We start from the raw sequence: 26,872 nt of genomic DNA, 5'->3' as shown, positions 1-26,872 counted from the left end.
GGAGGGAAAAGGGTTAAAGTCTTTGCCCAGAGTCTTTTTTTTTTCTCCTCTTCAGTGGACTCTCAGAACTTCAAGGCCACAGGTGATGGTGGGGGAGGAAGGGGGAGAGGGAGCTGCTCAGGAACGCTGATGGACGAAACCTCCTCCACCCCTGATCAGATCTAAAGCGCCTCAAACTTGGATCAGCTCCCTGGACCTCTGGAGAAAAGTTCTTAAAAAGTCTCTCCTCCTTCAGACCAGCGGCTCTGGCAACCAAGGCCCAGAGCACAGCCACCGTGGTCCTGGCGCAGGGCCAGACTGCTGGTCTGCAGTCCTCCTCCTCTCCCCATCGGAGGAGCCGGGAGGGGACAGAGGGGACACAGCCAGCCTCAGCTGCTCTCCCACAGGCAGGGCCCTCTCCAGGGTCTGACAGCCCTGGCCCCGGGGAGACCGGCCCGAACCCTGACTCATGAGATGATGTTATCTCCCTGCTGGCTGGAAAAGGAAAAGACAAGTCACTTGGGATTTATGATTCAAGACTGTTTCCAGAGACATAGAAACACTCCCATTCATCAGTCAAGCTGTTAATCACAATCCATGATAGAACTTCCTTAGGAAAAAACTTTTCACATTCATGCTAAACCACCACAAACAACATCCTGTATACAGGACAACATCCTGCACCTTCAAGACAAGTCCATCTCAACATTAAGGGCAACACATGAGCATATCAAGAGACTGGCGTGGCTAAACAGAGAACTTATGATTGAGATTCATTGCAGAAAGGTCTATATACAAAAGCTGGAAGTGAGGACAGACTATGATTTCAAGTCAAGAAACTTACCTCATACATGAGTAGACAAAAAAGCATGCATCTGAGAATGCTAAGAGAACTTGCTGCTCTTAGCCATTTTTGAAAAATTTAAAATATCTATTATGGCTGTAGAAAGGAAAATGTTGCAACCAGCTTCAAAATCTTCAAGAGATTCCAGGAAACTACAGGTTGGACAGTTTTCCTCTTGTGTGAGGGAAAATTATAGAATTAGTAATTTTGGGAACCATTTCTGGATGCATGGAAAGAAGGCTTCTGTAAATGACCAGCATGAATTTATCAGGATTATGTCACATAAGTGGATGAGAGGGAGCTTTCTTCTACCTTGTAGGAGGTCTGTCTTGACTTTTTCAGGTGTTTTGGATCAAGTCTTCTGCAGAAATCTTGTAAGCAGGATGGTGTGTTAAAATATAGGTGGTTGGCCTACCAGCTAGGTGAAAAATTGGCTTAATCAGTATAGAGGTTAATGAGTCAGAATCCTTATTGGGGTTGAACGCTCTCTGGATCTGTCTTGGAACCTGTTCTGTTTAGCATCTTTATCGATGGCCTAGATGACGAAGTGAAATGTCCTTCATCAAGTTTTGAACAAGAGAGGGATAGGGGTACAGTCTATAAAAAATACAAAAGCAGAACTGCACATGTGGGAGGACTAGACTGATTGTCCCATGAAATGAAAAAATGTAGAGTACTGCATCACCATCAGGATAGGTCCTTAGGGTCCTAGAATCATTTTCTTTTCAGTTGGAAAAGATCTTTAAGATCAGTCCAACTGTCAGAAGCATGAAACTGGGAAGAAAATAAAAGCTCAAAAATGATGGGGCCCATGGTGATCTGAATGGACACTGAGACCAGATGGAGATCGGTGGTTTGTGATGCCATGGCATCAGAGAGGAGCATGAAATGGGGTGAAAGCTGTCTAGTCTTGTTATTTCTGTTGATGTCAAGGCATGTTTTGTACAACTGCTACCAAAATAGATATACTACATATTCCATACAATGTGACCACAAAGAATGAAAACTTTGGCCACGGTTCCACCCAGAATGTACCTAACTGGGGTATGACAACTCAACATGGGAATTTGTAGGGACTGATTGATGGATTTGTTCTCCTTACTCTCCCTTGAAAGGTATTTTTCACTAAGTCTTTTATCCTCATCTACACCAAGTGTTTTCATCTGGGAAATAAATTCTGTGATTTCAATAATATTGTTAGTGTTAGATATAGCCATTGTTGAGGGTAAAGTTTCTTTCCTTTTTTTTCCTTTTTACTTAGGGATCTTTTTTTTCCCTTAAGTTGCTGGGAGACACTATTGACCAACTACTTAAAAAAATCCAAAAGAAGTGGCCAGGCTAAGGGGAGGAGGGCATCTGGTTGCACATCTCTTATCTGGGAGTGTAGCAGAGTTTCTGAGAAATGGAGGACATGACTTGTATTTGGAGTGAGGTGTGAGCAACTCCAGACTGGGCCTGTTGGCCTGCAGAACCGGCAGGCCTTTGTGATGCAGCAGAAATTCAGGCTGTGGCATAGCAAAAAATTCACCCCTCTCCTTTAAGGTGTTCCAGGTTCTAACGAGTGTTCATATGTAGTTTTATAGTGCTAATATGGAAGCCTCCTTAAGGCACCAAGTGTGTACATTTTTTAAGTGCCTTGTAATGTCAATAAAGTCGCAAGAGAATAAATATGAAGGGAAAAACAATAAACGCCAGTGCAACATGAAAACAGCCTCGGTGCGAAAGTTGTGACTCAGCCCGACCTCTCAAAAGGGTCCCCAACTTTATGGGAGTTTCCCTCTGAGGGACAGAGATACTGCGAGAACGGGGCTGGAAAAAAAGACCGGGCTGGGGCAGCTGCTCTTGCTCTCTCTCTCTTGGCTTCAGAGGAGAACAGTCGGAGCTGCTGCCTGGGGAAGGGAATTCATTGCTGCTGCCACCAGAGCCCAGCCCAGAGATGCTTTTATGCTGTAGGGTGGGCTTCTGCTCATGAGAGCAGCCACTGAACTGGGATCCTATTAGCACCTACCTCACTAAAAAGAGAGACTTACCCCCATCTGCTCAGGTGCCAGGGATCCTGAGTGTGCCTCTCTCTGGGAGCTGGGCTGCTGCTGCCCCACCCCTGCTGCTTCTTCAGTGCTGCTTCAAGTTTTTGCTGCACTGCAGCCACACACCCCCTGCCTGCCAAGACATCCTGCTGTCCTGGCTTGTGACTTCCAAGAGTCCTGCAGGGGCACCAGGATCAGTTTGTGCACAGGGGGTTTGTGAAGCAAACCCCTCTTCCATCCCTCCCCATCTTGGCTGAGCTCCGCCACAGCGCCCCCTGCAGCCGTGGGGGAGTCATCACACCTGCCCTGCCCGCCGGGAGCCCCCAGCGCCCCTGCTGGCTGTGACCGGAACTGCACCAACAGGGAAAGTGCCTGTGGCTGAGAAGGGGTCACTGGGTTTGTGGTTCTGTTTGTTGTTAATGCCAGAGCTGTTGTGGGTTTGCTTTGCTATACATACTGGTAAAGAACTGTTATTCCTGTTCTCATATCTTCACCTGAGAGCCCCTTAATTTCAAAATTATTGTAATTTTGGAGGGAATTTCCCATTCCAAGGGAGGCTCCTGCCTTCCTTAGCAAACACCTGTCTTTCAAACCAAGACAGCCATCCTGCACTTAATGCATATATTGACAACAATCCAAAAGTATTCTATATCTTGCATTTAATAAACACATCATTAGTTTACCTGACTGGCTCTTTTGAATGCAACTGGACCCATAGTTAGGATTCTTGCACTCATGATTGGGCATTTTATGTTTTTGCAACAAAACTAACACTGTCAAGTCCATATCTTTAAGTGCCACATTTGCACATCCTGATGAAGAAATTGACTGACAGGCTGGACATAAGGAAAAAAAAACACTCAGAATGAGCAAAATTATGCAGCCTAGAGAGACAGAAATCTATGTCCCTGGTGGCTTCCAGACTGTATAGAGGTCTGAGAAATTTGGCCTGAATGCACTGTTGACTCTGCTTTGGATGGGAGTCTGGATAGAGACCTCTCATGGTGTACTCCAGCTTGCAAGACCAAGTGATTCTAGGTGTTTCACAGGGCATCAGTGAGCACAGTCTCAGGCTTTTGTTACATTTTAGTAAACAAGAAACTCTGAGAGAGACAAATGCGGCATTTGAAATTAGATTTCAAATTAGGTTTAAGATGGAAGTGATTAAATTTCCATCTTGGCATGTAATTCATATGATTGAACTGTGAGCCTAGGTGTGTGAACTTAGATTAAGGACTGGTAAATGAGAAGCTCTGGGGTGACAGTAAGTGTGCCATTGGTCATTAAGTTTCCCAGGGGAAAAATTAGGACTGTCACCACTCCGAGTATATTGATCTAATCAAGCCTTTGCCTAGCACTAGGTTTTGGAGATGTGTATTCTTCAGTGTGACAGTATGAGCGCAATTAAAATGCATGCCACAAAATAAACTTAGAACAGGAACCACTCGGTTTCTCAGTGTAAAAATTAGAAGAGATATTCCACATAATACCAATGAACCTAATTTAATTTGAGGGTTATTGTTTGGGTTAGTAGACTCTCTAAAATGTCTGTAAAAATGACAGATTAAATCAGAACCCAAAGGGAAGAATAGCACGATACCAGACAATATTTTCATGGTTAAAAAAGGGAAATATTATACCCTATTACTACTGAACATTGTGCAGAGTCATGGTTCACCTTTATTGTTGTAGAAGATGTAATTGTCACTAACACTGTCACCTCAGTTCAGATGGGTAAACAAAGGGAACCATTTTCACCTGAGATACTTAATATCCTGCGTCTTGGCCTCTGGCTGTCCAGAAAGGCAAAGATTTTCTCTCAAATCTGGGTAATAGGTTGTATCTGCCAGCCAATAGCAGATGTGATAATAGGGTTAGAACTGACTTTGTGTTTAGAGCTCAATAAAACAGGTTATGTAGAACAAAATTTAGCCTCATTACCAAAGTTATTAAAAATATTAGCCATTAAGGCTCTAAAGGAGACTGTGAGTTGGGCTTCTGTAGGGCTTTACTGCATGTTGACTAACCTAGAGACAAAATTTCATTAATTTGAAGCTAATCTATTCTAAGATTTCTGGCAAGAATCAAATATCAAAGCAGGCTCAGAATGTCAGATTATGTTTGGTTGTTGTACAGTCCCACAGTGTATTAAGGGTAAGGATGGTTTGTGCTAGAGTTTAGATGAAAGGATCACACTAAATTACAGTAATTTTGGAGTTTTCTACTGGAGTAATTGTTAAAACATGATGGTTTATTTCCCTGTGGATTTTTCTTGTCACGTTCTGGTAACATTATCTGTTCAGAGGTGTAAGACAGATACAGGGCTGTACTAAAAGCTATGGTTTACAGACACAGAAACTGAAAAGAGAAGAAGTGCCCTTTTGTTCTTCACTCAGGACTTGCCTGTATTTCCGCCTTTACACCATTCCTTTTTCTTCTGGCAATTGAATCACAAAGCTATAAGCAGAAAAGGAGGAAAAAAAGGTATGCTTCTTCCATAAAGTTGGCAGTAATAGACAGTCTGGACAGAAACTGGATGCCTAAATTTCAATTGAAGATATGGAGTATTTCCTGTATTAGCTTTGAGCCTAGTGCTGGGAATAGGATGCTTGGTCCAACAGTTTTCGATAAGTATCACAGAATCACTAGGCTGGAAGAGACCTTCAAGATCATTGAGTCCAACCCAGCCCTAACACCTCACCTAATCACCTTCCCAGGCAGACTATTCCAGTATTTAATCACTCTCTCCGTGAAAAACTTCTTCCTAATATCCAACCTCTATTTCCCTTAGTGCAGCCTGAGACTGTGTCCCCTTGTCCTGTCAGTTGCTGCCTGGAGAAAGAGACTGACCCACACCTGACTACAGCCACCCTTCAGGCAGTTGTACAGAGTGATAAGGTCACCTCTGAGTCTCCTTTTCTTCAGGTTAAACACCTTCCTCAGTTGTTCTTCATACGGTTTGTTTTCCAAGCCCATCACCAGCCTTGTTGGCTCCTCTGGATGGGCTCAAGTGTCTCAGTCTCCTTCCTAATCTGAGAGGCCTAATCTGAGAGTGCTGGACACAGCACTCAAGGTGTGGCCTCACCAGTGCCCAGTACAGGGGAAGAATGACCTCCCTGCTGCTGCTGGCCACACCATTCCTGATCCAGGCGAGGAGCCATTGGCCTTCCTGGCCACCAGGGCACACTGCTGGCTCCTGTTCAGCTGCTGTCCCCAGTACCCCCAGGTCCCTTTCTGCCTGAGCACTGTCCAGCCACACTGTCCCCAGCCTATAACACTGCAGGGGGTTATTGTGGCCAAAGTGCAGGACTTGGCACTTGGACTGATGTAACTTCATCTTACTGGACTCTGCCATCCATCCAACTGTTCAGGTCTCTCTGCAGAGCCCTCCTACCTTCCAACATATGGACACACACTCCCAGCTTAGTGTCATCTGCAAATTTACTAATGAAAGATTCAATATCCTCATCCATGTCATCAGTAAAGATATTGACCGGCACCGGCCCCAGCACAGATCCCTGAGGAACACCACTAGGGACTGACCCCCAGCTGGATGCAGCACCATTCACCTCCACTCTCCAGGCCCAGCCATGCAGCTGGTTCTTAACCCAGCAAAGAGTGTTCCTGTCCAAGCTGTGGGCTGCCAGCTCTTCCAGGAGTGTGCTGTGGAAGATGGTGTCAAAGGCCTTGCTGAAGTCCAAATAGACAACATCCACAGCCTTTCCTTGTCCACCAGGCAGGTCACCTGGTCATAAAAGGAGACCAGGTTGGTCAAACATGACTGACCCCTCCTAAACCCATGCTGGGTGGGTCTGATACTCTGGCCATCCTGTAAGTGCTGTGTGATGATACTCAATATAAACTGCTCCATTACCTTCCAGGGTTCTGAGATCAGGCTAACTGGCCCATAATTACCAGGATCCTCCTTCCCACCCTTTCTGTGAATGAGTGTCACACAGGTCAACTTCCAGTCATCTGGAACCTCACCAGTGAGCCAGGACTGGAGAGTGGCTTTGCAAGGTCATCTGCCAGCTCTCTCATCACCCTGGGATGGATCCCATCTCGGCCCATAGATTTATGAGGATCCAAGCATCTCAGCAGTTCTCTGACTGCCTTCTCTTGGATAATGGAGGGACCATTCTGTTCCCTGACACCATCAACCAACCCAGGAGGACAGTTGTCCTGAAGGCAAGTTGTCTTCCCACTGAAAACCGAGGCAAAGAAGGCATTAAGCCTCCGCCTTCTCCTCATCTGCAGTTACTAAATTCCCTCCCTTATCCAGTAGAGAACAAGTAGAGAATCCTTTTACCATTAATATATTTGTAGAAACATTTTTTATTATCCTTTACAGAGGTCATCATTTTAAGTTTAAACTGAGCTTTGGCCTCTTTTTATTCCTAAGTTCCTCCAAAACATCCTTGTCCATCCAGACTGGATGTTTGCATCGTCAAGTCATCTTTCGGCACGCAGGGACAGTCTCTTCCTGTGCCCTCAAAATCTCTGTTTTGAAGCACACCCAGTTTTCCTGAAATCCTTTGTTTTTAAGGGCTGCTTCCCAAGGACCTCTCTGAATAAGTCTCCTAAACAGGCCAAAGTCTGGCCTCTGGAAGTCCAATGTGAGTGTCTTATGGGTATTCCTCCTGATTTCACCACATATCAAGAACTCTATAATTTCATGATCAGACTGCCCCAGTCATCCTCCAACCACCACATCTCCCACCAGCCCATCTCTATTTGCAAACAACAGGGCTAACATAGTCCCTCCCCTGGTGGGCTCACCCACCAGCTGTGACAAAAAGTTGTGCTCCATGCACTCTAAAAATTTCCTGGGCTGCCTCTTTTCTGCTGTATTAAGATCCCAGCAGATGTCTGGCAGGTTCAAGTCACCTACAAGAACAAGGCCTGATGATCCTGAAACATTCTGCAGCTGCTTATAGAATAAGTTGTCCACCTCTTCCTCCTGGATGGGTGGACAATAACAGACTCCCAGTAGGATTTCAGCCTTGTTGGCCTTCCCCTTAATTCTTACCCACAGGCATTCAGCTCCATCTTCATTAGTATTGAAACTAATACTTACGGTGTTAAAAACCTTCTTAATAGAAAGGGCCACCCCTCCACCTCTTCTCCCTTTTCTGTCTCTTCTGAAGAGCTTGAAGTAGATTCATACAAGGTCTAAAAAAGGCCATAGAGTTAAATCAAATAGAATCAAAATTTGTCTTTGCTTCTGTGCAAAGACAAAAAGAAGTATATTGGATATAGACAGGATTTTTAGATTTTGATGGGGTGAGAAGGGCTGAGATACCCATGTATCTAATGCTAGCATTACTAGGAAGCTTAGAACTCATGTTAGCAGGTTGACATTTCTAGCTAAGAGCTAGAAATGCTGCCTTATCAAGAAAGGACAGGTGGACTCACATTAGAGCTGAACTTGACCAGTCTTGTGCCATTATGACCAGACCTGCCAGGTATCATCAGAGCTCTTATTGAGGTTGGGGTTTAGTTAAGAGTATGGCCCAGACTGGACTCCATGAACTGGATTTATTGCCTCATCCAAATTCTTTTACTGAGTTAGGGCTAGGCCTATATTAATGATTGGTGCCCCAGACGAACTCAGGGGCTGCTGAGTGTCATTGAGTTTAAATTGGTGGCAGAACTGGTGTGAGTAAAATTGAGTGTGCTGTACTTACTAATATGTCTGGCAGATGAAGTGGGGATTGTGCAAACGTCAGGACTCGGAACTTGAGTAACAAAGATAGGTTTACTGATCTGTGCTTAAATGTCAGTCAAACTGGATAAGGTTCCAGATTTGACATGCTACATGATTAAGTTTTTTTCTGTCTCCTTAGTTATTACTGGACTAGACAGGACTGATGAGCTGTGTTTGGGAGATGGCAGGTTCACTCTCAGATACTAGGTTTTGTTGTGGTGTGACATACCCAGGTTCAAATTCTTTATGTTTATGTACTAAGCTTATGGGAGCAAGGGGGGATGGATGTTGCTGTCATATGGAAAGTGTGCTGCTGCTGGAGTATTTTTCTGATGATAAGGTGTAGTTTAGATGAAATGGAAAATGCTTGTGTCTCTGCTTACCATTCCAAGAATATGTCAGTAGCCGAGGAATTAGTCACTGAATGCAAGACAGGAAGATCTGTTGGTGTTTTCCTTGATGGCTGCTTCTGCTGATTACCTTCAGGGAGGCAAGTGCTGGAAAGAGTAATTATCTCTGTAATCCTAACCAGATTTCCTAATCATCCTTTTACTGCTATATGAATAACATTGTACCAGTCTCTCTCAGAAGTATTACTCACTTCTCTTAATGATGACACACTTACCACTGGCAAAGCTTTAGAGCACACTAATAGCATGTCCATTAAGGAGCTAATAGAAAGCACCCAGCTGCTTTGATAGAAGGAACTGGAGTGTATGAGAAGAAAGCATGGCTATCCAAAATGGTCTTCAGGAACAATCTAAAGGCACATTCAATTAAAATTACTTCTGTTAAACTCCAGACTACTCTTCAGTATAATAGCATCAGAATGAGGTGATGGTGAAAGATTTTTGACAGAAACTCGGTATTCTAGGAGCAACCAACAACAGCAACAAACCAACATATTCATGTTCTGAATTATCCTGTAAAAAACTGTCTACTCATATACTCTTCTATGTACTCTCCTATGCCATACTCCTAGTACCACATTGCTCCTAGGTGTGAAAACCCACGGAAGGGTGTGGTATGCCCTTGTGTTCTCCTGAAATATGGTGGATGCTTGTCTGAGCAGCAAGGGTTTATTAGGCATATTGTAGTAGTGCTAGATGGGTTTTCAATAAAAGCTACTGTTTTAGGAAACTAAATATGCTCTGGTGTAAGAACTACTGAAGAGAAGGACATTTTCATTTCACAGATGCCAATTAAAGATTTGTCTGTCAAATAAACTTACTCAGAAAGTTATTAAGAAAGAAATAATCATCTCTGTAAGACTTCATGGAGACTTACATAAGAATAACTTCTGGAGGGTTAGTTATAATTAGGATCCTCTGTTTTATAAACAAAATAAATATAGAATACCTTTCAGTATCTTGAGGAGATACTAAATTCCGATCTGTTCAATGTAACTGGAAGGTAACCATTATTTCTCTAAAGAGACATTATTTCTCTAAAAAGTCCTACTATTTTTCAAAAGTAAATTGAAACATCCATTATGAAATCAGAAGGAGATGCAGTAAACCAAATTAGCCCAATAAGAATGCAATGAGATAAGACCAATATGAATTGTAGGTGGTGTAGGTACGCATTACATGTCATTTAGATGTTTTCCTTGCATTCAGTAAAATCTGAAAGATGGCAAACTGTAGATACATACGTTATATCTGGTAAAAACCTAGCCAAACGGCATTCTCCTTATGCTACAGAGAATTAAATTCTGTTTTTATAGACATCCAATATTCACATGGAAAACAAAAACAGAAAAAAAACCCCTTTGGAGGTCTGTTTCTGATTAGTGAGATCATGTGATAAAACATACATACTTTTTTTTTAATGTAACTTAAGAGAAGGAGATAAGCAGAGAGAATCTGGAACATCTCTGTGAATATGTGTCATGATTTTAAACCTATCTGTAGATGAAAGATCACACAGACTCTGCTCTACTCTGTCTCTCTTCCACCCTCACTCCCCTGGAATGGGGAAGAAAATCAAAGTAAAACTTTTATGTTGAGACAAGAAAAATTTAGTAATTGAAAATAAAGTAAAATAATAGTGAACAATTAAAATAATGATAATAAAATGGGAGAAAATGAAGAGATCTACAGTTGCTCACCACGGACTGACCAATGCCAGGCCTCCTCAGTTTATAAACTGGGCATGATGCACTGTGGTGTGGAATATCCTTTTGGTCAGTTCAAGTCACTTGTTTCAGCTGTATTCCCTCCTGGTTTATTTTGCTCACCTCCTCACTGGTGGAGCACGAGTCAAAGAAAAAAAGTCCCTTGATTTAGGATAAACACAACTAAGCAAAAAACCCCAAGCACCAGTGTGTTACCAACACCATTCTCATTCTGTACCCAAAAGACAGCAGTGGAACAGCTATTGAGAAGAAATTAACTCTGCCCAAGCTGAAACCAGCACAGCATGAAATCACAAATTCTGAGTAGAAACACTTGAATAACAGAATGAAAAACAGGCATATGGGTTTTGCCTGAAAGGAAAAGAATAGCAGCATGCAATTTGCTCTTGCAAAGACTCCAGAGGATGAGACCACACTGGGGTTTTTTGACTAAGTGAACAGGTAAGCAAAATACATAATTTCTAGAGACCAAGATCAGAGTAACTAAATTATTTAAAAATAACTTCAGAGGCTTCTTTGTGGAGCAGTTGCCTTTAACAGTTTTGCCATTGATTTTAAAGATAAAGTTCTAGTCCATTTTCAAGGGAGAATCTAGTCCAAGCTCAAGGGAGATCAGTGAGATGTTTGTCTTACCTTAGAGATTTTCACCAACTGTATCTAGAAGATATAGAATGATGGAGATTATAAAGACGTTACTTACAGTGTCTTCTGTGTTATTTTCACTCTAGGAAAATTTTCTCTGTAGAATTTTCTTTATTTTCAAGATTTAAATGAGAAAAAAGAAATAACTCTTTTCTGTTCTTTCTTCACACTGTAAGTTTTCACCAAGGATAAATATATACATATATGTAAATATTGTATATGCAATAATATTGCATGTATACAGAGCTTCACGGAGTTTCACAGAATTGTCTGAGTTAGAAGGGACTCACAAGGATCATCAAGTCCAACTCTTAAGTGAATGACCCATAAGGAGATTGAATCTGTGACCTTGGTTTTATGTCTGAATGTGTAAATATGTTGGTAAATTTGTCTATTTGTTCATGGGTAACTTCATGTACCTTTTTTTTTTTTTAAGCTGAAGACCCAGGACTGGTCACAAGTATCTAACTGGCTCCTTACAGCTGCTTCAGATTATTTGACATCTGTCGTGAGTTCATAAAGCATGGATTATGCACCCTAGGGTGTTGTTAGGAAGGCAGGCGACCTCCTAAAGATCATTTGAATGCTGTTTATAAAGTTATCACAAAATTTCTTCCAGATGGCAATAAACACTTGAAGTTCTATCACAGTCATTTATAATGACCATACCTATTTTGCCAACAGTGATACCTGAAACAATGGTTGAAGAAAGCATCACTTAAAGAAAGGAGCTTCAGCTAATGAAAAAACATAGATTTTTCAGTCCTAAGGAACAGAGTTGTATTATAAGCATACAAGAAACTTGTGAAACTCATGGAACTAAAAGGACTCAAAACCCAAACTATTGTGGGTGAGCTTCAGCACACTATTTCTTGAAAATACACACATTATTAAAACACATGTACTTGGGTGCCACGTGTTCTTTGACCTGTTGTGATCTGCTATTCATTTCACCAAGCAGCCTCTACAAAAGCCTTATGTGTGTGTGTATGAGTGTGGACATTGTTTTTATGTAAGACAGTACATACTTTCAGTTTAGGCATATTCAAATGTTGCACAAGTGAAAGCTCATACTGAGTTGGAAAAATTTAAGAGCTTGAGTTTTGCTTTTGGGAAGGGGCAGAAAAAGAAAAGGGGAATGTTATACTCCATTTATTTTCATTAGAGTAAAAACAGTGAAAGTAAAAATAGATGAAAAGCTGCTTTCAAAGATTGATGAGATGTTATTCTAACAATATAAATACCCTACGTACAGTAAGACTGTGCTAAGTAACTGTGTTTTAAATGGCAATAAAATTGTTTATCATCAAAAAAGGAAGATGTTATCCAGAACTTTTTGATTTCATCTCAGTGAAAGAAACAGTCAAACTGCCTGCTGTGAGTTTAGGAAGCCTGGGAAAATGGCTACTAGACACACAAAGATGGCCTGTTCAATTGCTTTCCCTTACAAGGTCAGTGTCATAGACTTCACTGTGAGGCATGATGATCACATCAGCATGATGTATGGGTATCATGGGAGGGATCAACATCCTCTACGTATCTCAGTGAGGCCAGCACATCCAGGGTGTGTCAAACTCATCTTTCTGTGAATGCTACATGTGCCCAGTGTATATTTATGCAGATGTGCTCTGCACAGCACTTTCACTCTTGTTTTCATCTGGAATTTCCTCAGTGAAAGACACCTTTGCAGGATAGTCTCATCTGTGAGAAACAGAAGGAAGAAACACCCTGGAGAGGTGGTCCAGCATGTCTTCTGGAAGACAAGTATTAATTGCTACAGAAGTTAGAGGAATTATAAGTTCACTAATGAGACCCGGGCCTGAGTACTGGCATCACCATACTGATAGTCATGCCTCTTCCAAGAATGAGATGTTCTATCAAACACATGCATAAGAGTATTGGGGGAGGAGGACAGTCTTAACAGTTAGGGGGCATGGAATTTAGAAATCTGAACATTATATTTTCATGTTTCCTGATCCATGTTTTGTTGCTGTCCACTGCACTTTAACACTCCCTGATTCATTTTGAAGTTAGAAATGCTGTGATAGATGAAAACTTGTTGTAAATGGATTTAGTTATCAAACACTTGATGGAAGACTTTAATAAAAAAACGTATTATTTATGTTCAAACTCTGAAGCTCACATCTTTCTTATCTAAGACACAAGGTGATAATAGTCTTCATGTATGAAATGTTTATGTAATTCTCCTAGTGTGATATTTTAATACTGATACTACAATTTAATAAAGTATTATTTTTCATTAATTAGCTCCTTAATGAGATATTCAGGACATGAGAAATCTGGATTTTGTGTGAACCTCAACATGAGAAAACCACCTTACAAACCTCACTTTTCTCGTAAAGTCTGTAGATTGCTAAGCAAATGGCACTGCTATTCCTGCTCTTGGAGCTCTGACACTGTAGAAAGGAACAAGAGATAGTACAATTCAGAGCATGTTAAACCTGTGGTAGAAATCAAAGTTCATGGCTTTTACATCCCTGGGTAAACCCTGATAGCAGACCTGGCTCACACCCTGATGTGTATATTTTACTTATCTGTCAGTGAGAGTAGGTGTACAGCTCAGGTCTCAAGGCCAAACATCAGGGTATTTTTATCTTTCCTGTTCTAACAGACATCCAATTTGTCCCCAGGAAACAGAGACTAAAAGTGAGCTACAGTCCCCCCAAATATGTGCATCGCTGAAGAAGCCTTAGGAAAGAGGAGAGGCTGAGCTGTGCAAAGATTTGCATTTTATCTGAGTCCTAGGGCAGTATCTCAACTTCATCCCAACAGCAGCATGCAGGAGAAACTCCGTTTTGCCTGTGAAAAGCTTCTGAATGAGGAGGAAGAATGGATGTGGTGGGGTCCAGATTTAGCTGCACAGCAGTGACTCGTTAGATAATGTGCCTGAATGCGTTTATCAGCAGAGCCTATGAGAGCTGAGATTCACAGCTGTCCTTCAGGGTAAGACTGCTTCCTGCAGCAAAGAAAGGAGATGGAGATGTGACAGTGGAGGAGGATGCTTTCCATTTGTGTGTAAGATCAGCTGGGTTGCAGTGTGTTCGATGCTTCTCTTTCCTGGCTAGCTCTGGCACTGAAACCGCAGATAAGGTATGGTCGTATATTCTGGAATACAGTTCTGATCCTGTAGGTTCTTTCCTCAGCAGCAGCATGAATATGAGAACTAAAGGGGTGGAACTCCAGTGGGGAACTTCAACTGGGTTTTATTAAATCCACGTGACCTCTTTCCACCCAGGAGTCAGCCACCAGAGAGCACTGAACTTGTGGGTTTTCACCTTAAGTATGGGAGTGGAGGAGTGGGGAGGATACAGCTTGGAACCAGTTCAGAATGGGAAGGGAGTGACCCTGAACCAAAATGACAATCCATAGAACAAATCAAGGAACAAAAAGGGAAGAGGGACCTGGACCCCACCAACCACTCGACGTCCTCACCACAACTTTTTAGAGATCAAGGTGCGGCTTGGAAGTGACAGGCAGGATCCAGGTGTCACATAAATGATGTTTGATTAATAACAATAACTGGGGTAAACCATAATAGCGTAAAACATAGGGTACATGGAAAAAAAAACCATTTTGAAACTGTATAAAACAAACAGATGCATATAGAAAACTGGGAAAACCCTAAAACACACCACTACACTGGGTTAAATTTATTTTAATAAGGATCAACACCCCATATTCCCTTTACAAACTGTAGAGCTGTTATTTAATACCAGCACTTTTTAGATAAGTTTCAGTTTTGCATTTAGTATTATATTACAGAAGAGATATTATTTGATAACCACTGGAGATAAAATAAGATGGGAAGGAATCTGAGTGGTACTGTTGCTTAAGCTAATTTAGTTTTTGTTTAAGTAGGACTGAAGGTGGGATACTGAGATGAATCAAAATATTTCATAGGTAAAATTGTGAAGTAGCAGCTTGAAAGAGCAACAGAATCATAGAACTGTGGAATCATGGAAGACTCTGAGCTGGAAGGGACCCATGAGGATCACTGAGTCCAACTTAAGATTCCACAAAGTCAATCAAAAAGATGAATCATATATCTGAAAGCATTGTTCAAAATTTTTTTAAGCACCAACAGGCTTGGCACCGTGAGAGTTTCCCTGCTGAGTCTGTTTCAGTGCTTGACTATTCTCTCAATAAAGAACATTTTCTTCCAATATATATTCTAAATTTTTTCTTGACATAATTTATTCCCTCATGTCCCAACACTAGACATCAGCAAGAAGAGATCAGCACCCCTCTCTCATCTTTCCCTCATAGTGAATTTTGTGGACAATGATGACATCACCACTATGTCTATGCTACTCTAAGATGAACAAACCTAGTACCCTCAGCTGCTGCTCATAAGTCAAACCCTCTAGTTCTTTCACCATCTTTGGTGTCATCCTTTGGACACATTCTCATATTTCTCTATCCTGCTTCTGTTGTTGTGCCCTGTCATGGTTTCACATTTGCCAAATTTCGTTTATCAACTGGGAGACAGGACTTCGGGAGAAAAAGGCAAAACAGGCACAACTTCAAAGTAAAAACAGATAGATTTTATTAGTATACACTAAAGAAAAAGAGGAAAAAAAAAAAGAGAGACATTTTGAGACATTCAAAAACCTTCCCCCCTTCCTCCCCCCCACTGTTCACTTTCCCACTCACCACAGAGAGAGAACTATGATTTTCAGTCAGTTGCCACCGTTTAAACACGATCCTACATCATCTTGGGAGAGGAGCCTCTCTATGGTTATGGAGAACACGCCACAAGAAAAGGTCTGGTGGCTTTCAAGGCCACAGATCTGCAACCGCCCGGAATTCTGCAGATTCTGTGCAGTCTCACCCATATAACAGTTTCCCAAGCTGTTTATGGGCTTCCACATGTTTGGGGTATAATTTTAAGAATGCTTTTCTAGTACAAAACAAGAATTCTCTTCTATCTCTAAATTTGCCTCTATCTCAAAAGAAATAGAAATCTCCTTATTCTTTCCCAGGAGCTAGGGGCATATTCTAATCAAAATTCTCAATTAAAACCCATGTATATCAATACACACTTTGGCTAGAACTTGCATTCCCTCAGGCAGCATTAGGATATTACAAAACCAGTCCATTTCCCCATAATTCACATCCAGAGAAGTCCGGTCAGAAATGTCCACTTCCTCTATCCCATCTTCCAATAGTCTTTTCTCAGTTCTTTCACTGACTTTGTCTCAAAGTGCTGTCTCTCTACATTTCAAATCACTCTGTCTTCCATGGAGGAGGGAAAAGGGTTAAAGTCTTTGCCCAGAGTCTTTTTTTTTTCTCCTCTTCAGTGGACTCTCAGAACTTCAAGGCCACAGGTGATGGTGGGGGAGGAAGGGGGAGAGGGAGCTGCTCAGGAACGCTGATGGACGAAACCTCCTCCACCCCTGATCAGATCTAAAGCGCCTCAAACTTGGATCAGCTCCCTGGACCTCTGGAGAAAAGTTCTTAAAAAGTCTCTCCTCCTTCTGTTGCTGTTTCTTTTCTGCAACGGTGGCGGCTTGGTCTTCAGGACTGACAGCACGGGGTGCACATGGCTCCTGGTGTCGCCGGGCTTAGCAACAACGCTTACAACCAATTTGGTAGACGGTTACAAAAGCTTTTATTATCTCAAACATGCAGTTTATATACTCTGGGGTCTTTCACTACGTCAGAGGGGTCTTGCTACATTTCCTGGGTTAGAAGGGAGAATGGAAAAGTACTGGCACATGTTAGTAGAGCTTACATTCTTGTGGTGATAGCTTATCTTTGGGGGGTTGGAGTGTTCTGCTCTTCCCGTTACAACCGGTATCTTCCGAGCGCCTGTCCCTATCCAACCACATACTTCATACCAGCGGCTCTGGCAACCAAGGCCCAGAGCACAGCCACCGTGGTCCTGGCGCAGGGCCAGATTGCTGGTCTGCAGTCCTCCTCCTCTCCCCATCGGAGGAGCCGGGAGGGGACAGAGGGGACACAGCCAGCCTCAGCTGCTCTCCCACAGGCAGGGCCCTCTCCAGGGTCTGACAGCCCTGGCCCCGGGGAGACCGGCCCGAACCCTGACTCATGAGATGATGTTACCTCCCTGCTGGCTGGAAAAGGAAAAGACAAGTCACTTGGGATTTATGATTCAAGACTGTGTTTCCAGAGATGTAGAAACACTCCCATTCATCAGTCAAGCTGTTAATCACAATCTATGCTAGAACTTCCTCAGGAAAAAAACAACTTTTCACATTCATGCTAAACCACCACATGCCCAAAACTGCACATAGAATCCTCACCAATACTAAGTATAATGAGACAATGACTCCCCTTGATGATTAGTGCATGCTGCTAGGATGTGGTTGACCTTTTTCGCTGCCAGGATATACTGCTGACTCACACTGAGTTTAACATCATCCAGAACTCCCAGATGCCTTTCTGCAAAGCTGTATTCCATCCTCTCATCCGCTGATCTATATGACATCTAGGATTACACCATTCCAGATGCAGTATCTGACATTTGTCCTTGTTAGACTTCATACAAGTGATGAGTTCCCAGTGTTCCAATATCTCTAAAGGTCTCTTCAAGACCTCTCTCCCCTGGAGGTAATAAAGGGCTTCTCCTAATTCAATACTGTTTGCAAACTTGCTTATTGAGCATTCTATGTTTAGGTCTGTGATGAAACAGTGGAGGTAACTGATCCTAAAATTGAGCCCTGGAGAACACATTAGTGTCCTGTAGCTAGTCAGATGTTGCCCCATTTACTACAATTCCTGACCCTGACCCTTTAGCTGATCAAGATTATAAAATCCTTGGAGTTGGAAAGGATCACTGAAGTTCACCTAGCCCTATCTCTTCTCAGTTTAAGGCATGTTCAGGTTTCTCAGGACCCTGTACCATCAAAAATATCTCAGGAGATACCATAATCTCTTTGGACATCTCTTGCATGTCATCTTTATTTATCTTACATAGCTTGAGAAATCTTGTATTACTATTCATTAAGATGATAAATAGTGGGTAGGTTTTCTGGCTATGTTTCTTCACCTTTATTCATAAGATTTCTTACCTGCTAGTATACAAAACATTCATGAAAGTTACTTATAGAACTTATATATGTTATGTAAAATTTTGTCCCACTAAGTTACTTGTTTCTTTGTGTTTCTTTAGGCTAAACCATACTTTTTTTAAGCTCTTCCCTTGCCCTTGTCCTTGCCCTTGCTCTTACCCTCCATTTTCATTGTTTATTCACATAATAATCTCCTGCATCAGTTTGGTAGTATGTAACTATATATGTGTAGTATACAAATACACAATGATCTCTCTGTCGTGTTGTTTTTACCTGGTCACTTAATGCATGATTTGATGGTTACATAAAACTGTTTTTTTGCTTTTCATTAGGCTTAAAGAATTGTCTTCCTGAGCATGTTCTATGAATTCTCAGGACTATAAAGAAGCATCTAGGGAAAAAGGTGCTTCTGGACAGGTGAATAAAATCCTCAAAGAATCTAGTTTTCTTTCAGTTTATTTTCATTCACTTTATGTAGACCATTGACTTCTCCTCACTTTCACCATAACTGATGTGTTCTTACCCTGAATGAACAGGGAATGCATACTAAGTGTTTTTTCAAGTGAGGTTTAAGTGCACTCTATAAATTTATTTGTATTTCTTTTCTTTCCTTCCTCCGCGCCCCCCCCACCCCCACCCCCAACCCCCCCCGGCAAGTCGTTGCATCTCTAATCCTCTATGTCTTTTATTGGCGCAATAGTGTTGCTCTGATTTATTACCATAAAGGACTTGCTGACAGAGGACTCCTGATGGACTACAAATTAAAGACCACTGGGAAATCCTATGCTGCTGCAGCCAAGATGACTAATCTGAGATGTAATGGATTGCCTTTCCACAGTATTGAGCAGCAGCAAAATTAACACTGAGCTTCACTGGCACTTCAGTTTGGATTACATGTTTTTATTTTGAAAATTTTAAAGAAAAGGCGTAGGTCTGCCTCATGGTGAAGATTCAGCTTTCTTTTAAAATGGTTATGTGTATTATATATGAAGAAAATGCACCTCTCTGCCTTTTGCTCAAGTAAGTTTAGGCAGCTAGCACCCTAGTCTCCAAGGTAAGCCTAAAAGCTATAAAACCAATAGTTTATTTTCCTAGCCAGATGTGTCACATTTTTGTAACTGTAAAAAGTGTGTTTAAACACCATTTAACATGATTTTCAAACATTTTGCATACTCCTTCTTCTCAGTAAAATTATTTCACTAAGTCCAGCATCTGTCTAACTTTCTTTAACCATCTTTCATCGTGTGAGACATATAAAAGCAAAAAGTGAAACAAAACCTCAACCACCTGTAGTATTTTATAGTTCTACAACCAACTACTTTTAGGTAGGTTAAACTCAGCACTAGAGGAGACAGTCTAGACTTTATTAGAATTTCTATAATATCTGAAAATATTCAGATGCTTTGATGAAGTAAAAAGAAGTAAAATTTGGGAAGACATCTCTTCTATGAAGTATATCTATACACCCAGTAAATCTGAAATTGAGAAAGGGCACTCCTTGCCATATTTCTAAGCGTTGACAGAGATTTTGTGTATTACTATTGTTTTGATGGTTTTTAAAAATCTGTGTTATTTCCAGGAGCAGAATTTAATACCTGTTCCTCAGCCATGAACAAAGATGTGTGAAAACCAGAAATATTAGATATGCATGCTTACATTACTATAAAAGAACTGAATGTTTAAGAATCTTTCTCCTGAGCAAATTACTTCAACACTTCTAAAACCTAGGTCTCAAATCTATTTTCAGTTAATCCCCCATTTGATCTATTTATGCTACTAGCTTTCAGCTAATTTTAAGGATTTTATAAAATCATTTGTGTAGGTACTTGTTAGAGGATATATGATAAATGAAATTTTCACCACCACCTTTGAAACACTGGTGGCAGCAGGAAGATTATTTAAACCATAGAAGTGTGCTGAGTAAAGAACACAATAGGATTGTAAACTCAGAGAAACCCTCAAGGAAAGGGACTCTGTTTACTATATTTATAATGGGCCCAGTTCCAAGACACAGGAGAAGAAACATAAACATTCACTGCTGCAATGGATTAGAAAAAGTCTCTTTTTGCAAATGTTAACAACAGGCAATAGTAGGTTTACAGGTCTCTTACACTGCTAATAAATTGAAAAGCAAATGGCTACACAAATCTGCTAAAACCTTATTGATCTCTGAAATTTGTGAAGGATTATTTTAGCAAATTATATCTAAATCTCAGTTAAATTCTGAATAGGACAGATTGAAAGAACAGGTGAGTTCTGGAATTTTGGCCTAGGTTGATGTAGGGTTACTTTGTAGAAAAAAATCACACAGTGCTAAAACAAGAAAGAGATTCTTGAAACACTCTTGAAAACTGAGATACTATCATAAAATCTCACAATTTTTAAAAATGTTCTATAAAGTTATGACAAAAATAGTGGTCAAGGCCAGTCCCTAATATAAAGTTTTGTTACACTGGGATCAGCACTTTCTCTGTTGGGCTGTTGCCGTTGCTTTCTCAGCTCAGGGGTACAGAAGAAAAAAAAAGGAAGGATTAAGACAGAAGCCATAGAGTTTAAATTACCTGTACAGTTCCTGGAGAGTTCTATGGAAACAGCCAAGATGAACAACATGGACAGACAGAGACTTAGCTCATACATCTTATTCTCAGGATGTTTTGGATATGTGCTTTTCACAACACTACCTGGACTGAATCAAGAGTTGGATTCACTGTATGTGGTTCCCACTAAGAAAAAACCTTCTGCTTGTATTTGAGAGTGTCTCAACAAGTCATATCTGAGAAACAGTGATTCTGTGTCTGAGAAAATTTCTGCTAATGACAGCATTCTGTTAATGTAGTGTAATTTAATAAAGACATTTTTGAAAGAGTATGTTGCCTCAAGTTTAGTGATATTCATATTATTTTGAATGCCAGGATTTGCATTAAATTAATTGGGTCATTTCTAATTATGCCCTTACTTACATTACCTCTTTCAAATATTTCTCAGATAAAGAAATATGGTCTAAAAAGTCTGTAAAAATGCTTAGTAAAAGGAAAGAAAAAAAACCCAACATGTTGGAGATAGGGTTATTTACATGGGCTGAATTCCAACTTTACTCACAACTGTGGCCAATACCACTGAAGTTAATGGAGTTGAAAAGGATGTAAGTTAACTCAGACTTGGCCTTGTATGTTTCCAGATCCGTCCCTTGTGACTTACGATAGAAGGAAATGATTTAATTTTTTAAAAAACAAACTCTGACAGCTTGAGGTAGAAGCTAATGTCTCTTTTTCTGCCAAAAATCATATAATTTGGGGTGGAAAAATATACTTTATAGTCTATGATGAAACTAAGTGCTCACTGGATGACATACTGAAATGGAATTGTACTCTCCAGATTGCTGCACAGTTAGCATAATGATATATATAATGGCACATTTTTTCCCCTGTTATGTATTTCCCTGCACTTTGGCTGTTACATAAATACCAAGTTTATTGTCTTACAATATGAAAACCATTGTAGACTGATTGTCTACAATAATTCTTAGCCATCCAGAGGAAAGGAATTTGTATAATTGCTACACAGTCTCATTGACTATACTGTGACTATGCAAACATCCATAGTCAAGCTGTTTTGTGTAGCTCTTGACCTAAATGTGTGGAGTATACTAGATATATAGAGGTCCCTCTGAAATCAGTGGAAACTACTATGAAGTTCAGCACCTTTAAAAGCCTTGCCATCTGGCCTGTCTGGTTCTTAACGCTTGAAGTGAAAGTGACAGAAGTGTTCGCCAGCAACATACTTACATGTGGCTTCTGCTTTTCTCTTTTTTGGTGGAAATACAAAAAATTCTGGACAAACATTAAAGACATGGGTGACAAAGACAAGTTCAGATACGGGATAAAATAATGGAAAAGTCATCTGTTTTTAAGTGTGTACAGCAAAAAAAGACCAATATTTCCCATATTACTAATATTAAATTTGTCTTCCATTCATTTATATATATCAGCAAAACGTGTGCTCTCAGAACAACAAGTATGCATAAGTAGACATTTACCCTTTTAAATCACTCTTTTGGCAGGAGGGAGATTATTTCGGATTTTGTGGAAACTATTGTGGTTTAAAACACTTATACTCTTTTGTGGTTTCAGACATCAGGAAGGGAGGGTTGGGAAGCAAGGGAATAACAGTGATGACAAAAGTTACAATAGAAAGCCAGATAATGGCACTCAGACAAAAGTTTTGAAAGCCTTCTATTCTCTTTGAGCAATTTGGAAAACATTTTTTGGCATATTCGTATACTTTTTGTATTTAGTTTTTAATAGCGATGTCTTTTCCTGAAAAAACCCCACACTTTCTCTAGACCATAGCCTCCAAATTCATTAGGTCTGTGGTCTATTACTGCTTTAAACCAGGATTACCTCTTGAGTTATTGTTTGAAAAATGTATTAAAAACTGGAAATGGTTGATAATAATTTCATTGTCAATTCAAATCTCAAAATTTGCAAGAGATGTTAATTAATTTTATGTTTCTAAGGAATTACTGTTATGCATGATGTTTATAAATAATAACACATGCATAATGTGTGTGTTTGAAGACATACTGCTCTTTCAAGACCAATAGCACCCTTTGGTTCTAAAGAAATTCTTAAGATAATAGAATCATAAAATACCCTGGTTTGGAAAGGATCTAAAAAGTCATCTAGATCCAGACCCCTCTCTGAGGGAAAGGACACCTTTCATACCACAGGTTGTTCTGAGTCCCATTCAAACCTAACCTTGAACATTTCCAGGGATGGGGCATCCAGAACTTCCCTGGGCAACATCTTCCTCTACTTCACCTCTCTCAAGGGTAGAATTTCTTCCTAATATCTATACCTAACCTACAGTTTTTCAAACCTTGAGTTTGAAGCAATTCTACCATTCCTGTCGCTACATGTCCTTGTAAAAAAGTCTCTTTCTGTCTTCCATGAAGGCTCTTTTCAGAAACTGGAGGGCTGCCATTAGGTCATCTGAAAGTCTTCTGTTGTCCAGACTGAACAATTCCATTTCTCTCAGCCTTTCTTTAAAGGAAAGGTGCTCCAGCCCTCTAATACCAGTGACCTCTGGACTCACTCCAACAGTTCCAGGTCCTTCCTGTGCTGGGGACCCCAGAGCTGATGCAGCAGGTGGGGGTCTCAACAGAGTGGGGCAGGGGGGCAGATCCCCTCCCTGGCCCTGCTGCCCACACTGCTTTGGATGCAGCCCAGGACACGTTTGGCTTTCTGGTTGTGAGTGCCCATGCCTGGGTTGTGTCCAGCCTCTCCTCCACCAGCACCCCTGAGTCCTTCTCCACAGGGCTGCTGTGATCTGTTCATCCCCACACTGTGTTGGTACCAGGGTGCTCCTACCCAGGTGTGACACCTTGCACTTGATCTTATTAAACTTCATGAGATTCCCATAGACCCATTTCTCAGCTTGCCCAGGTCACTCTGGTTGGCATCCCATCCTCTAGGTGTATCAGCTGCACCACTCAGCCTGGTGTTATCTGCAAACTTGCTGAGAGTACCCTCAATCCCTCTGTCCATGTCATTAATAAACATATTAAATAACACTGGTCCCAGTATGCACCCTTGAGGGACACTACTTTTCCCTGAGGTCCACTGGGATTCTGAGCCATTGACCACTATCCTAGGATGCCACAGTCCAACTAATTCTTATCCATCTATCCATTGAATCCATCTCTCTCCAGCTTAAGAGAGAAGGATGTTGTGGGGGTATGTGTCAAAGGCTTTACAGATGTCCAGATAAATGACATCTATAACCCTTCCAATGTATCTTGGTTAGAAGACAAAATCTAATGTCATTTACCTTAGGTCTTAGCAATTCTTCCATGGCTTAGCTCTATAATAGAAGATAATTTATACGGCTTTTTCACAATAAATCAAGCCCTTGTATTTGTGTTCTTATCTAAGGACAACACATCATCAAAAAAAGTGAGATTGTCAGGAGAGTACACCTGGTATGAGAGTGATTTGTGGAATGTGTAGTACAAATGTTATTTCAAATCTTGCTGGGAAACTGGAGAATTCAAAATAATTTATTCAAAAGATATTGAGATACTCTGATTATTTTTTCTTCATAGAATTCTGAAGGAATCATCACCACATTGGATGGGCAAGCAAACAGAAACTGTAACTGTATTTAGTCTTTTTTGCATGTTAAATGCTTTTTGTCCTCTCTGGGAATTACCGTCAGGGTACTTCCTAAAAGCAGACTGTGCCTATGTCTGTACAGACATATGTATCAAATAGTCTGTGGAAGATCAGTGGCCTTCCAGAGAACCACTAGGATCCATATACACATGGCTGGGATGTTGAGAAAATTTATATCTCATATCAATTTTAGCCACTAGATCCAACATTTTCTTTTCTTTACACAAAATCCAGAACTCTGACTCAAAATAAGAGTTTATCAGTTGGATAGAGATGGGTATTCTTATTTAATTTCCCAAATAATGAAGAGGTAAAATATTATATGAACTATACTTCTTTATCTACAGCAGTTTTGTGAGATTACACATCTAAATATAAGTAAACCTGAAAATTGAAAACATATCATAGAATGGTTTGGGTTAGGAAAGACGCAATAAAGATAATTTAGTTCCAGCCACCCACTATGGACAGGGATGCCTTCCAGTGGTGGGGCATTCACACAGTGTCGCTGGACATACTCTTCCCTTGCCTCACCACCCTCACAGGAAAAAAAATTCTTCCTGATGTCGATATAAATCTACTTTCATTTCTCATCACTTTTCCTTGATGTCCATGTTACTCTGAGCCATCAACCACTACTCTCTGGATGTCACCATCCATTCTCACCCATCTAGCAGTCCAGTCATCATATGCCCATCTCTCCAGTTTTAGAGAGAAGGATGCTGTGGTGTGCTGTGTCAAAGGCTGTTAGAAATCCAGATAAATTACATCTGTAGCCCTTTCCTTTCCCACTGGGTGCAGTGACTCCATCGTAGCAGGCCACTTAATAGGTCAACACAGGACTTGTTGATGAAGCCATGCTAGCTGTCTTCCAGATGCTTAACACAGTTCTAGGAAGATCTGTTTTCAGTAGTTCCCAGGGTTCTATGTCTACCTTTTTTAAAGACAGGCACAATTTTCCTTATTTTCAGTCACTTGAGACTTCACCTGACTGCCAGGACTTCTCAATTACTATGGAGAGTGGGAAGGACTCTTCTCCCCTACTCGCCATACTGCCATCCATCCACTTGAGAGGTGTTTAAACAAGGGTTGCCACTGAACATTGAGGCAAATATTTTTGAATACTTCAGCTTTCTCCTCACCTGCTGCTTCCAGTTTTCCACCCTTTTTTATCAGAGGGGATACCTTCTTTGACCTTCTTTGTCACGCCTGTAAAAACCTACCCTTCAGGTCCCTTGCCAGATTCAGTTGCAGTGTCATCTTGGACTTCCTCACCATATCCCTGCAAAACTGTACTTAATTTCCTATATTTTATCAGGTTATCTGTACTTGTTTCCAGTATGTGTGCATTTGCTTCTTTCCCTTTTTTTGGACCAGCAGTTTCCTACTTAGCTTATCTGGCCTCTTGCCTTTTTTTTCCTGAGTCTTACTCTTAGGGATTGCCAGCTTTAAGCTCATTGGAACACTTTCCCTACAAATCTGCCACCATCTTTTCCTCACTTCCTTGTCTCTGTTGGAAGTCTCCCTCTGAATTCTTGTTGACTGTCTCCCTGAAGAGCTGGAAATTTGCTTTCCTAAAATTCAGGGGCGTAACGTTTGTTTCCGTATCTGACTTGTAGTCTCCCAGGACTGCAAACTTCACGCAATGCATGATCACTGCAGCCCAGGCTTTCCCCTATTTTGATGTTCAAGGTTAACTTGCCTACACTGATGCCCATCAGATCCAGTATTGCAGTCCCTCAGTGGTAGGGCTCTATCTATTTCCTGGCTCAAGAAATTATCCTCCATGGATTTCCTGAGTTCTCTGGGTTGTCTGCAGCTTGCCGTGCTATTTTTTCAGCAGGTATCAGAGTGGACAAGAGTGTGATGCCTCTCACAGCTGGAGCAAGAAATTTTTGTGAATACAGTCCCCTTGATTGGAAGTAGACACCAACAGCAGGAATCCCTTGTTGCTTTGTCACGGATCTTACAGAAGATTCTTAAAAAATCTTATAGATTTTTGACACTGCCCATGTTTCTCTGCAGAGGCAACCCTTCACACTTAATCCATCTCTTGATGTAGAGGAAAAGTCTCCCTATCTTCTTCTTTCCCAATTTCTTCTGAATACCTTGTAGCCATTGATAGCCACCATTGATAGTTTTTCCCACCAAGTTTTAGTATGGGCAACAGATCGTAAGTTTCTAGCAGTAGAGTGGCTTCCCAGTTCCTCCTGTTTGTTGCCCCATGCTCTGCATATTGTTGCACTTCAGGTGGGCTGATGGGCATGTTGCCTTCCTGGAGCAACACCCCTTAAATTCTTTAATATAT

This window comes from Sylvia atricapilla, chromosome Z (genome assembly GCF_009819655.1).
Source record: "Sylvia atricapilla isolate bSylAtr1 chromosome Z, bSylAtr1.pri, whole genome shotgun sequence".
NCBI lineage: Eukaryota > Metazoa > Chordata > Aves > Passeriformes > Sylviidae > Sylvia > Sylvia atricapilla.
Note: the sequence above shows the minus strand (reverse complement) of the source record.